Source organism: Myotis daubentonii, chromosome 15 (genome assembly GCF_963259705.1).
Source record: "Myotis daubentonii chromosome 15, mMyoDau2.1, whole genome shotgun sequence".
In the NCBI taxonomy this organism is placed as follows: Eukaryota; Metazoa; Chordata; class Mammalia; order Chiroptera; family Vespertilionidae; genus Myotis; species Myotis daubentonii.
Genome location: NC_081854.1, coordinates 11,247,414 through 11,261,792, shown reverse-complemented (window position 1 = coordinate 11,261,792; position 14,379 = coordinate 11,247,414). Strand labels below are relative to the sequence as shown.

The 14,379-nt window shown below is 51.8% G+C and overlaps 1 pseudogene; it reads right to left on the bottom strand.

Moving 5' to 3' along the window:
- Nucleotides 1-4,990: 4,990 nt before the first annotated feature.
- Nucleotides 4,991-6,093, bottom strand: LOC132216334 (PRELI domain containing protein 3B-like; annotated as a pseudogene).
- Nucleotides 6,094-14,379: the final 8,286 nt, after the last annotated feature.

Below are 14,379 nucleotides of genomic sequence, written 5' to 3'. Positions count from 1 at the left end.
ACTGAAATATAATATGCCAGGTAGGTCTATGTGCTAAAGAAAAAGAAAAAATAAAGGCGGTAGGGAGCTGGAGAGTGGTCAGGGAAGGCCTCTTGGAGGAGGCGGCACTTGGGAAGAATCTTAAAGGAGAAGAGAGAGGGCGCCTTGTCGACCTGTGGGGGACGCGTGTCCCAGACAGAGGAAATAATAGCCAGTGTGAAGGCCCCAAGGTCAGAGCGTGCCTGGTGTGTTGAAGGGACACGGTGGCTTAGGTAGACTGAGAGGGAGAGTGGGAGGAGGTGAGAGAGAGCGCAGGACCCTGTGGGCCGCTGGGCCGGCTTTCAATGGGACACAGCAGAGTGACATTTCCAACCTGTGCATCAGAATGTGACAGAAATGCTTCTTGCTCTCGGGAGCAAACCTGTTAGTTGGGAGTGGGGTTGGGGGGGGCGGGGGAGGAGCACGACACTCCAGCAAAGAAATGGTTACGAGGTTCAGAGTGCGAGCCTCTGAAGGCAGGGACTTGGCTGCTGTGTCTGTGCCTCGAACAGCACGTGGCCGTACGCTCCGCGTAGACATGTTGAAGTGAATGAACGAATGAATCACGCTGCCGTGAAGACTAAACACCGTGTTGGGGCGGGCTGTGCGGCTGCGGTAGGCGGGATGGTGGAGGACACTCCGTGCTCAGGGATGTTTGGAGTTGGAAAGAAGGGGAACAGCCAGTGTAAAAGGTCCCTGTGCCTCCGTGTGGCAGGTAAACAGAAAGCGCGGGAGAGATCTGTGTTGGCGATTTTAAAAGTGTGTCATTAACACAAGAAACTTTGTATTCATAGTATTTAATCGTTCTCACTGGTAGAGAATAAGAAAAACAGAAGGTAAACATTCCTGCGGAGAATGGCAGAGCTTGAAGATTTGTTTCCATTTGAAGTCCATCTGTTTTGCCAGTGTGTTCTTGTTTAGGTCTGTTGTACTAATGTTATTTATTCATTTTTTTTCCCCATTTATGTACACAGTTAACTGAAGAGCTTTCACAAGCACCCAGGACTGTAAAGTATTTTTAGATCAAGTTTCTTTTGTTGTACAAAAAAAATCAGGTCCCCCGAGGCAAGACCAAATGTGTGTTTTATGAGCAAAGAGAAAGCTGGGGGCGGGGGGCGGGGCAAGGGGTGCAAGTGAGACTGAGCCCCGGTCCTGAGTTCAGGGTGGAGCCCGCAGGGCAGGGGGATGGGACACGGGAAGGCCTGGGTCGGGGAGGGGGGCGGTTATGGGCAGAGAGTGACGTGATCCGAGGAGATCCAGGCTGTAGAGAGGCATCACTTTGTCTCTGTCTGTATTTGTTCTTTTCTCACCCTTTGGGGGACCCCCTGGTGAATCTGATGGAAGCTGTACGAACACACGCAACTTTCTGTGTGATTTCAGGGGGTTCACTGGACACTGAGGTTCTGCTGTCTGGTTTGGTCCACGCCAGGCCTCTCAACAGGTGAACGGAGACTCACGCCTACTCATAACGACTAGCACCTGCAGAGCACTTAGTCCAGTGATGGCGAACCTATGACACGCAAACTCATTTTTTTGGTTGGTTTTTCTTGTTAAATGGCATTTAAATATATAAAATAAATATAAAAATAGAAGTCTTTGTTTTACTATGGTTGCAAAGATAAAAAAATTTCTATATGTGACACGGCACCAGAGTTAAGTTAGGGTTTTTCAAAATGCTGACACGCCGAGCTCAAAAGGTTCACCATCACTGGTCTGTGCCAGGCTCAGCTCTGATACTTGTCAGTCAGAAAGCAGTCTTCACAGCAACCCAAGGAGGAAGGACCTTGATGACCCCATTACACAGATGGGAAGTGAGATCTGAGAGGGTAACGGCCTCTCCCGTGACACACAGGTGGTCGGTGACAGAGCAGGGGCGCACCCTGGAGCCCCTGTGCTTAGCCATTAGGCCAGGACTCCCTTTATTTATTTTGATCTCAGGGGTCAAGGACCCCCTAGAGTTCATCCCAGGTCTTCCCAGGGACCTCAGGCCTGGGGGCTGGTTACTTTTATTTTATTGTTTTGAAGAATCTGGGGTGTTTGTCCTGTAGAGGTCTCCACGTTTTATCTATCTATCTATCTATCTATTTATCTATCTCTATATAGAGACAGATAGATAGATATAGATATATTATTGATTTCAGAGAGGAAGGAAGAGGGAGAGAGAGATAGAAACATGAATGATGAGAGAATCATTAATCGGCTGTCTCCTGCATGCCTCCTACTGGGTGTCGAGCCCATGACCCGGGCATGTGCCCTTGACCAGAATCGAACCCGGGACCCTTCAGTGCACAGGCTGATGCTCTATCCACTGAGCCAAACTGGCTAGGGCTTGTGGTTGGTTATTTGGCTCCAGCTCCGCCAGCTGAACACAGCAGGGGCTGCACTGTTGCTTCAGGTGAGGACCCTAGTCTTGGGGGGTGGGCTGGGTTGGGGTCCCACAGCTGGCAAGGCGGGCGTGGGGACCGGATCATCCAGCTAGGGCGTGCATCTGTGTGTCTGTGGCTTGTTACCTGTGCCTGCTCCTGGGGTTCATGGGAATATCTGAGGCCCAGTCGATCAGCACATGGGCTGGGGAAGGAGGTTGCATGACTTCACTCTCAGCTTACATCTCACCGGCTGGGCGAGTTGGGACAGGTTACTCAGCGTCTCTGTGCCTCTTTTTCTCTGTCTGTATAATGAAGGTAAGTTTCTGCCTCGTAGGCCTTTTGAGGATTCAGGGAGATGGCGCATGTCACGTGCCAGGCTCAGCCCAGTGTGCGGTTGGGGGCTCAGCCGGGCGGCCTCCTGGGGTAAGTGTGTCCTTCCACAGTGTGTGCTGGCGCCTATTGCATCGGCTTCCTGGCTGCCCGCTGGGTGTTGTTACTATGTTTGCCGCCCCGTGTTTTCCTGAGTCGGAGGAGCGGGCTAGAATAGATACTTTCCGGATCTTCCGCTTCCAGGACTAGTTACAAGATTACCCCTTGGCATCCTCTCTCCAGCCCTGGAGGGAACCAACATCCTCTCTCCGACGCCCGCCCCCGTGCGAGCCGAACCGGCGGGGGGCGAACCCAGGTCCTCTCCGCAGCCCTCAATTCCAGGGCTAAGGCAAGTCAGCTGAAGGCCTGCGCTCCTTAGCCACGCCCTAGCCCCGCCCACAGCCCCGCCCACGACACTAGGACCACGCCCCGCCTCAGCCTTCAATCACCGCCATAAAGCCACGCCCACGGCAAACAGGACCACGCCCCTAGCCACGCCCACGGCACTAGGACAAGCCCCGCCTCAGTCCTTCAATCATCGCCGTGAAGCCACGCCCCCATCGGTTTCATGTTTGGTTCCCTTCCAGCCCCCAACGCGAAGTCTCCTGCCCATCCACTCCGGCTACCCGCTTCCACCCGGTCCAGCACCGCCCCCTGCCCTTGAGGGTCTACCATCCCGCCGCCCCCTCCCCTCAAAGCCCTGAGCCTCGAGTAGTCACTATTGTGCGGAGGGTGTGGGTCCTGGAGACTGTATTTGCCCCTGGAAAGGTCTTGCCCAGTGGAGTTGGCGAGGGACATCCTGCGCCGGTGCCACACGAATCTCTGGGCCTCCGGAGGGGGTTAGGCAGAGGCTGTAAAGGCCACGGACCCAGAGACGGCTACCCACCCGCACCCCTTTGTCTGTAAGTGACCTGGTCCCTCTCCAGGGACCAAAACCATCTCTTCTCCTGGGGAGACAAGAGCCGCAGGCACCTGGTGAGGCGCGGTGCCGCTCAGCCAAGGCCACTGACAAGCTGCCTTCATCCTCCAAGTTCCCCCCAATCTCAGCTCTGCAGCGAGAAGGGAAGGGTTTGGTTGCCTTGTCAGTTTGTTTGTTTCTAAAGAGGAGTGGTCAGAATTGGTAGGCTCCCTCTCATTGCCTCTAAGATATACAAGTTAAAAAGAAAAAAAAAAGAGAAGGAAAAGAAATAGAAAATGACACCTCTACTAAAATGAACCAATGGACTACGTATGAATATCACTCAGAGGGACCCACTAGTCAGGCCTCACTAAGCAAAGAGAGAGGGCAAGGGTGGCTCAGGTGAGGGTAGGAGGGGGCTTCCGGATTTCTTTTGTTTGTTTGGTTTTGTTCTCTTTCTCTCTCTGGGTCTCAGTCTGCCACCCTTCTGGGAATCTATTGTGTTCACCCCTCACCCCCGTTATAACCCCCTCTCTCTGGCTCTCTGTCCCTTTCCCTACGTTTCTGTTCCTTTATCTCTCTGGGTTCTCCCCTCATTCTCTCTGGTCTCTGTCCATTTCTGTCTTGCATTCTCTTTCTCAGTCTCTCTCTGTCATCTCTTTGGACTTTTGGCCACGTCCCCTTCTCAGTCCTCCCACCCAGGGCGAAGGACTATGACTCCATCTTTCTCCTCCTCGATTCCCACTCTTGTCATCGCACGGCCCGTTCTGCATGGCTGGGGAGGGCCGCGGGACGAGTGTTTTTGAGAGGAAGATGGGCAGAGGTGACCTGGGTCACTTCTGGGCTGACGGAAGCTAGGAAGGCTTCCTGTCCCCCTTCCGCTTCCTTGTGCAGGTGGTAGTGGCACCAACACATGAACGTTTCCTGCTTTCGACACACATTGCATCGTTGCCTTAAGCCACTGAGATGCCAGGGTTTATTGGTTACAGCAGCTACTGTCACCTCACCTAATGCCAAACTCAACATACATTCCCATACAGAAAGCCGACGAGACCTCAAAATTCCCAAACCTTAGAAATAAATAAAATTCCCAAACCTTCAACTCACATCCACCTCCAGCCTGCATTAGCCCTAACTAAACCAGAACCTTAACCCAACCCGCATTCTTCCCCCTGTTTTATTTAGAAGCCCTGTATTTCTTTTTTTTTGATCAAGTCATATAGCCTTCAGCTTATTAAAAAAAAATCTACCTAAAATGCAGTGGTATTTTAAAATAACAAATAAATGGAATGCCCGCTAGGAGAGACCTGGGGGAGTGGGTGCTGTGTACCAAGTTTCATCATTTCTCTACAAATGCTGCTGCCGCCATGGGGGTGGGGGGTGGGTGGGTGGGTGCCAAAGCCGTCAATTCTTCAACCTCAGCATTTAATCCATGTATGGCCCAGCCCGTTGCTACTCGGCCTTCCTTAGCATTTGAAGATATCACACTTGCCATCAGCCCTTTGAGGTCAACTACTGACACTGACTCATTTCACAGCGATTACGGCCTCTTGAGTCAAAACAGTGTTTTCTGCCTCCGGAGGATGTGGTTTATGTACATCTCTCACCTACTGAACCCATATTTGTAAATGAAATATGCGTGGATTTGCGTTCCATTGTTTTCTCTACAGCAGCGGTTCTCAACCTGTGGGTCGCGACCCCTTTGGCGGTCGAACGACCCTTTCACAGGGGTCGCCTAAGACCATCCTGCATATCAGATATTTACATGACGATTCACAACAGTAGCAACATGACAGTGATGAAGTAGCAACGAAAAGAACTATATGGTTGGGTCACAACATGAGGAACTGTATTTAAAGGGCCAGAAGGTTGATCAACTACAGACTGTCCTTGCCCATATGTTTTGGATCTTTTTTTTTTTTTTTAAATATATTTTATTGATTTTTTTACAGAGAGGAAGGGAGAGGGATAGAGAGTTAGAAACATCGATGAGAGAGAAACATCGATCAGCTGCCTCCTGTACATCTTCTACTGGGGACGTGCCCACAACCCAGGTACATGCCCTTGACCGGAATCGAACCTGGGACCCTTCAGTCCGCAGGCCGGCGCTCTATCCACTGAGCCAAACCGGTTTCGGCATGTTTTGGATCTTGCTGCACGATGGAAGGCGGTCCCCGCTCTGCGGTGCCACTCTCCAGAAGGATCTATATACCTGTCCAGTGCATCCACTACGACCATGCTAGGGTTCAGAGGGTGTGGATGGTTCCGCCTTGCAGCTGTTGTAACAGTTTCCCACTTATGGTCAGCGATGTGCTTCCAAGTCCGGATCTTCAGGGGCCTGTGCAGTGTCCGGGCGGCCAAAAGAGGCAAAGAGGACACACAGGCCCCCGCCTTGCCCTCCAGCCACCCCAGCCCACATTCTGACAAAAGCTGGGTCAACACTTAAAGGTAAGCCTACCCCAGTCCTCTTCTTACCCCTACCTGTGGCCTGACCTGACCCTGACCTCAGCTATATCCCGAGCCCTGTCTCTATTATAAACCTAGCTCTGACTTTGTTCTGCACCTCAACACGGTCCTTAATCCTAAACTTATGACCTGACCCTGGCCCTTAACTATAAATCTGATGATCATGATATACTCCAGTCTTAAACCTTAACCCTGGTCCTGACCACAGATTCACCTTGACCTTGACCCCAGATGTAGCTCCAATCCAGTCCTAGATCCACACATAGCCTCCATCTCAGCCATAAGCCTCGCCTTGACTGATTCCAGCTACAAGCAGAGTCTAAACTCTGTGCCTAATCTTCACCCTTATCCTACATACCCCGAGCCCTACCCACCATCAGAACCCAAACACCAGTGTCAGTTGTCATCTTTACCTCAATCTTTTTTGTTGCTGTTAATCCTCACCAGAGGATCCATTGCTTTTTTCAGAGAGAGTGGGAGGGAGGGAGACAGGGGAGGAGACACACACACACACACACACACACACACACACACACACACACGCACATCGACTGGTTGCCTCCAACAGGAGCCCTGACTGGGGTCAGGGAGCAAACCTGCAACCCTAGTACGCCCTTGATAGGGAATCAAACCCCCAACCCTCCTCTGTGTGTGTGTGTGTGTGTGTGTGTGTGTGTGTGTGTGTAAAAGCCGGGGTGTCGATGCTCTGCCAATTGGGAACATTGGACAGGAATCTTTTTTTTTTTAATCCTCACCCGAGGATATTTTTCCATTGCTTTTTAGAGAGAGTGGGAGAGAGAGAGAAAGACAGAGAGAAATATCGATGTGAAAGAAACACCCAGATCAGCTGCCTCCTGCAAGCGCCCTGACCAGGGCCTGGGCAGGGGAGGAGCCCGCAACAGAGGTACGTGCCCTTGACTGGACTCTAACCTGGGACCCTTTGGTCCACAGTCCCACACTCTGTCCACTGAGCCAAACCGGCCAGGGCCGGCCAGGGAATCTTAACCCTTTCTTCAACCCTAAACCAAATTCTGGTGATACTGATTGCTACTGATTCCCCCCGCCCCCTTTTTTTGGTTAATGATCACCTGAGGATATTTCCATTGTTGTTGGTGGTGTTTTTTAGTTTGTTTGTTTTTTTGTGTTTTTTTTTTTTAGAGAGAGAATGGAAGGGAGAGGGAGAGACAGAGAGAAACATCGATGTGAGAGAGACACATCAACTGGTTTCCTCCCGCCTGTGCCCTGACCCGGGCCGGGGACCCAGCCAGCGTGCACCTTGACTGAAATCAAACCTGGGACCCTTCAGTCTGTGGGCCAAAGCTCTATCCACTGAGCCAAAGCGGCTAAGGCCTGATCCTTACTCTTAGCCTTAACCTGATTGATTTCTAATCCTAATTGGAACCAAACTCCAGTCCTAAGAGCTTTCTGTGACAAGAAGTCATCCCCGATTCTTCTTCGTCTCTCACCCCCCACAGCCAGTTGGCCAGCAAATGCCATCACGTTGCCTTCAGATTCTCCCAGTGTCCAACCATTCCTCTCCTCCTCCACAGCCACTGGCATCTTCTTCCTGAACTTCTGCCGGCATCCTCTCACTGGGCTCCCGTTTTATTCCAGCCCCCTAGCCCCCATCCCCCACAGCCTGTCCCCCACCCAACAACCAGAGGGATCCTGTTAAAATCTGAGTCAGGGCCCTAATCGGTTTGCCTCAGTGGATAGAGCATCGGCCTGCGGACTCAAGGGTCCCAGGTTCGATTCCGGCCAAGGGCATGTACCTTGGTTGCTGGCACATACCCAGTGGGGAGTGTGCAGGAGGCAGCTGGTCGATGTTTCTCTCTCATCGATGTTTCTAACTCTCTATCCCTCTCCCTTCCTCTCGGTAAAAAATCAATAAAATATATTTAAAAAAAAAAAATCTGAGTCAGGCCCAGCCGGTGTGGCTCAGTGGTTGAGTGTTGACCTATGAACCAGGAGGTCCCAGTTCAGTTGCTGGTTATGGGCTCGATCTCCAGTGTGGGGCGTGCAGGAGGCAGCCGATCAATGATTCTCTCTAATCACTGATGCTTTTGTCTCTCTCCCTCTCCCTTCCTCTCTGAAATCAATAAAAATGTATTTGAAAATATAAAATAGCCTGGGGAGGGGTCGATGGCGGGAAAAGGAGAAATATGTAATACTTTAAACAATAAAGAATTAAAAAAAATTAAACCTGAGTTAGCTCACATCCCTCCTCTGCTCAGAACCCTCCATGGCCTCCACCTCACAAGATATAGAAGTCGAAGTCCCACATTGGCCCTCAAGACCCTAATTAATAGGGGCCCCTTTGTCTCCCCTCTGATCTCATCCTCCCCCCCACCCTCCCGCTCACTCTGCTCCAGCCGCTCTTGCTTTCTTGCTGTTGCACATATACTCTAGGCCCGTGGTCGGCAAACTGCGGCTCGCGAGCCACACGCGGCTCTTTGGCCCCTTGAGTGTGGCTCTTCCACAAAATACCACGTGCGGGTGCGCGTCCAGTGCGATGGAAACTTCGTGGCCCATGCGCAGAAGTCGGTATTTTGTGGAAGAGCCACACTCAAGGGGCCAAAGAGCCACATGTGGCTCGCGAGCCGCAGTTTGCCGACCACTGCTCTAGGCACATTCTACCCCAGGGCCTTGTCACTTTGCTGTTCCCTTTGCCTGGAGTGCTCTTTCCCCAGATACCCACATTCTCACTCCCACCTCTCCTTCAGGGCTTTACTCACATGTCACGTTTTCAGTAAAGCCTTTCCAATGATAATGCCCCTCGCTTCCAGCACTATTTCCCTCCTCTGTGTCATTTTTCTTCCTGCCATGCATGATCGTCTAGTGCTCTGTATCACTTATTTACCTTGCTCCTCGTCTATTCCTCAGTGGCGTGTCAGTTCTTAAGGACAGGGACATTTGCTGTCCCCTCTGTTCCCTAGTGTCTAGAACAGTGCCTGGAAATGAATCGAGGGCACATAGCAGATACTTTTGGTGCTTCCTGAGAAGGACAGAGCTCCATTGACCTGCAGTTCTAAGATCATCAGGGGGGCGAGGAGCAGTGAGTGAAGAGGCAGGGAGCGGAGGGAGCCACAGCTTCTAGGAGAGCAGGTTGGTTGAGTTGTCAATTACATCTGGCTGACAGAGGGCCTGGCTTTGTCCCCAAACCCCTGTGGCCACCCCAGCTCCAGCCAGAAACTCACCAACCTCTTTGCCTACCTGGAGGGACTGGGTTTTCCCACTTGCATGGAGAGCAGGTGAGAAATGCCAAAGTCTGGGTCCTTTTCCTGGCTTGTATGCAGAATCAGGGGCACCCATACCTTCCCTCCCTACAGCTCTGAGCCTCCGTCCAGCTGGCGATGGGGTGAAGGCTGAGCGGGAGACTCCCCTCCGTGCTGGAGCTGGACCTGGCAATAAGGGTGAGGGTGAGGCAGGGAGACTATGGGGTTCAGTGCTGAGCAGCCCGCCATGAATAAAGAGGACCAGAGAAGGCCATAGAGAGGGCAGGACTGAAATAAAACTGGACCGTGAAAAAGAGGCAAAAAAACAGAGACAAAGCCCTAGCTGGTTGGGCTCAGTGGATAGAGCATTGGCCTGTGGACTGAAGGGTCCCGGGTTCAATTCCGGTCAAGGGCACATGTCCAGGTTGTGGGCTTGATCTCCAGTAGGGGGCGTGCAGGAGGCATCTGATCAATGACTATCTCTCATTGATGTTTCTCTCTCTCCTTCTCCCTTCCTCTCCGAAATAAAAAGTAAAAAAGAGTCAAAGAGAAGGCGTGAATGAGAGAAACATATGAACATGGAGAGATAGACCTACAGCATAGGGATTATAGTCAATACTATTGTAATTACTATGTATGGTGCCAGGTGGGTACTAGACTTAAGGGGAGATCACTTTGTAAGATATATGAACGTCTAACCAGTATGCTGTGCATACACCTGAAATGAATGTAATATTGAATGTCACCTGTAATTGGAAATTGCATGTATAAAATTGAATGTCAACTGTAATAAAATTAAAAAAAAAACACAAATGGGCAGTGAGAGAGTGCGTGCAATAATGAGGAGAAAATGGACGCCCCGCAACATTTTATTCCACGTCACATCTATTTAATTCTCCTACTGCACTAATTGCTGGCTGGGCCGGCTAAAACTACACTTCCCAGAATGCCTTGTGGTGGGGGGCGTGGCAGACAGAGGTTTAGGTTCCACCAATCAGATGCCTTCGCGGGAAGCTTGGATTTCTAATTAAGCTCAGGTGGGAGAAGGGCAGCTGGTCGGAGCGAGCCGGTGTGGGTGTGAGCCGGCTTCTGATCGCGCCGCGCCGGGAGCAGCCCTCCGGGGTGGCCTTTTCTGGGGGGTGGCCTGGGGAGTACCCGGGAGGCTCAGCCTAGAGTCTGTGTCTCCTGACGGGCACTGTGTCCCTTCATAAGTCCCTTTCTCCTTTCACTGCCCCACTGGGTCCTTCCTGTTGGCTGCCGCTGAGTAATCAGGGGCGCACAGCTAGAGAGAAAGAGGTAGCGATTCAGAGAGCCACACCGAGACCCCACGCCCAGCAGAGACAGGGGAGACCCAACCAGCTCAGGGATACAGCGGATGAAATTGAAAAAAAATAAAATAAGTGATAGAAGAAGGGAGATGTGAGACGGACACCCAGAGAAGTACTGAAGGGAAACTGAGGCAGAGAGGCGTGCTGGCAGAGGCAAGGGCAGGGGGCCGAGTGACAGAGACGTCCCAGGTTGCTGGAGCAGCCGAGTGGGAAGGGGACCCTTTACTAAAGGTGGTTCTCAACCTTCCTCATGCCGCGGCCCTTTCATACAGTTCCTCCTGGGGTGGTGACCCCCAATTTCATTGTTACAAATTGAACATAATGAACGCATAGTGATTCATCACAAAAACAGTATGTAATTATATCTGTGTTTTCCGATGGTCTTAGGCGCCTCCTGTGAAAGGGTCGTTCGACCCCCCAAAGGGGTCGCGACCCACAGGTTGAGAACCTCTGCTTTAGAGCCTGGACTCCAGCGGGCGTAGCGGTTGGAGGCAAGAGGATGGGAGGACATTGGAGAGGGCCGGGCTTGTTGGAATCAGCGAGGCCTTGCTGCGCATGGAGCGTTCTGGCAAAATGTCTGTTTCGAGCCCCAAGCTTCTACAGTCCGACTGAGGGGGGTCGTGTCCCCGAGTGCACTCCCAACCTCTGTCACATGCCCGCGGGGCCTTGTTGTCCCTGAAGTCCCAGCGCCACTTGATGACCTGGGTGACCCAACCATTTCTGATGTCTGAGGCAGACTCCTGAGGGTAGAGGAAGACTGAGGAACTGAGAGGAGGGGAGGGGACGGAGTCAGGGTCTCCGAGAATAGGAGACAGTGGAAAAGAGAGGTGCCTGGGGATAGAGCTGGGCAGACCGAGGCAGAGAGAGCAGAGACCAGGGGCAGAGGGAGGGGCAGTGCGCAAGGCACGCCGGATGGAGGATTCTAGACAGTGGGCCTGGATGACCTGGCTCCTCTCATAAGTTCCCTTGGCTTCATTATTGCCCCTCTGATCTTTGTTCTCCATCAAGGGTTGCCAGATAAAATGCAGAATAACTAGTTACATTTCCATGTTAGATATTTTAGTGTAAGTCTGGCCCCCAAGATTGCATGGGACAGTCTTAGACTTAAGAAATGACTGCCCTGCCGGAACCGGTTTGGCTCAGTGGATAGAGCGTCGGCCTGCAGACTGAAAGGGTCCCGGGTTCGATTCCGGTCAAGGGCATGTGCCTGGGTTGTGGGCACACCCCCAGTGGGGGATGTGCAGGAGGCAGCTGGTCGATGTTTCTCTCTCATCGATGTTTCTGGCTCTCTTTCTCTCTCCCTTCCTCTCTGTAAAAAATCAATAAAATATTAAAAAAAAAGAAAGAAAGAAAGAAATGACTGCCCTCGCTTGGTGGGTGGGTGTGGTAGAGGGGTTGAGCTTTGACCCAGGAGCCAGGAGTCACAGTTGGATTCCCAGTCAAGGCACATGCCCTGGTTGTGGGCTCAATGCCCAGTAGGGGGCGTGCAGGAGGCAGCCAATCAATGATTCTCTCTCATCATTGATGTTTCTATCTCTCTCTCCCTCTCCCGGAAATCAATAAAAACATGTTTAAAAAAAGAAGAAGAAATTACTGCCCTGGTCGGTGTGGCTTAGTTGGTTGGAGCATCATCTCATGCGCCAAAAGGTTGCTGGTTCGATTCCTGGCCAGGGAACATGCCTAGGTTTCAGGTTCACATACTGGAGGCAATCGATCAATGTGTTTCTCATACATTGATGTTTCTCTTTCTTTCTCCCTTCCCCTCTCTCTAAAATCAGTAAAAACATATCTTTGGGTGAGGATTAACAAATACACGATTCATTAAAAATAATCTGAAATTCAAATCTCACCAGACATACTATATTTTCGCTAAACCTGGGATTCCCTCCCCATCTCTGTTCTCTTTCTGCTTGCTTTGTTTTGTTTGCTCTTGTCTTTCCCCTGCCAGTCCACTTTCACCATCTCTGTTCTCTTAACGACCTTGCCCCAAGGTCAGAGCCACCCCTAAGCCCCTGACACCCCCAACTAGGTCCCCTCCCCCTCCCCTCCTCCCAGCCCAGCCCTGTCTCTAGGGCCATCTTTTTCCTCCAGGGACCTCTTCTGTCTTCTTTCTTCATCTCTCTTCTCATCGAGGAACCGGACCTCTGCAATTCTCCCTCCCACCCCCACCCCTGCCCCCAAGAGGAGGTGTGGAGGCTTTGAGGGAGTGAGGAATCCACCTTTACTCACCTGCATCCTGGCCTCATGTCCTTTCCTTTCCATCTCCTGGGCCAGAGAGGTCAGGAGAACTTCCCAAAGTCACACAGCAGAACAGAGACTAAACTCCACCCACTCCTCCAAATCCCTTCCAAGTCCCCGGCTTCCTGGTGGAAAATTCCTCTACTCTGCCCTGAAAATGGCCCGACTTGGTGATATTTCTAAATACCAGGCAATACGTGATGGTCACAGGTCAGGACCAGAGGTGCCGGTGAGCAAGGCATGGTAGATTTTTGAGCATCTACTACGTCCTAAAAGTTGGGGAGATGGCTCACAGGCTCTTTACACAAGACCGGTGACTTGTCATGGCTGTTGCCATGTCCCTAGGCCTGAGAACACAATAGGTGCTCCATAAACGCCTGTTGAATGAAAGAACGAGTGAACAAATGAAAAACCATACCCCAAGCGGTTGAGGACGCCTTTCCACGTCTCCCCTTGTCTTTATCCCCATGGCTGTCTCTTACTTTGTCTCACCTGCCTCCTTTTCCCTCCTGCCCCCCTCTCTTGGCTTGTCATTCTCTAGAATCCTGTTGTCATTTTTTCATCTGAGGGGTTTCTCTCCAGTGACCACTATCTGCTGGGCATCTCCTCTGTGCCAGGTGATTCGCTGGTGGGATCCTTCTGGAATATTCCAGAAGGTAAGGACAGCTTCTCCCGGGTGTTTTCCAAACGTGGAGGCTGAGATCCAGAAAGAAGGGAGGTGCCCTGGTCACTTCAGAACCAGCGCGTCTGGCCTCTCCCTAGACATGTCTCTTGTCTCTCCCTCTCCCTCTCTCTCCTTCCTCCTGCTGGCCACCTCATCACCTGGCACCTCCACGCATGTAAGGAGATTAGTATCACATGGCACGGGGGCTGCAAATCCCAATGGGCCCAGCGGCCAGGCCTGTGACACAGCCCCCTGCCCAGGAAGATGGGCAGCGACTCTGCAACTCATCCAGTTATCTCCACCCCAAGAGACCACCCCCAGTTTCTCAAGAGGGGCTGGAAAGCCACATTTCCAGAGGCCTCCCCAGGTGAAATGCTAGGATTGAATTCACACAAACGCTGTTCGGCCCGAGCAAGACGACGTGTGCCCCAGCCAGGCCGGCTGGCGGCGGCTTGCAGCCTCTGAGTTGATTTTAGTTCCACGTGCCAGCTTCTGTGCTGAGGAAGAATTTCCAGATTCCAGTAGAATAGGCAGAGGTGTGTGGGTCTGTTGTTAATTGCTTTATCCCCAGCACCTAGCACAGCGCCTTCCCCATCATAGCTGCTCCATATATCTTTGAAGTGAGTGGTGTATTAAATCCTAGCAGACGCCATAGAAATAACAATAAAAAAAAAATCTCCATTTTGCAGATGGGGAGATGGAGGCACAGAGGGGCAAAGTCCCAGGGTTCCATAGCAGCACTGGGACTTGAACCCGGATCTCAACGGACTCCCACACCGTAACCCTAGGCCAGTGGTCGGCACACTGCGGCTCGCGA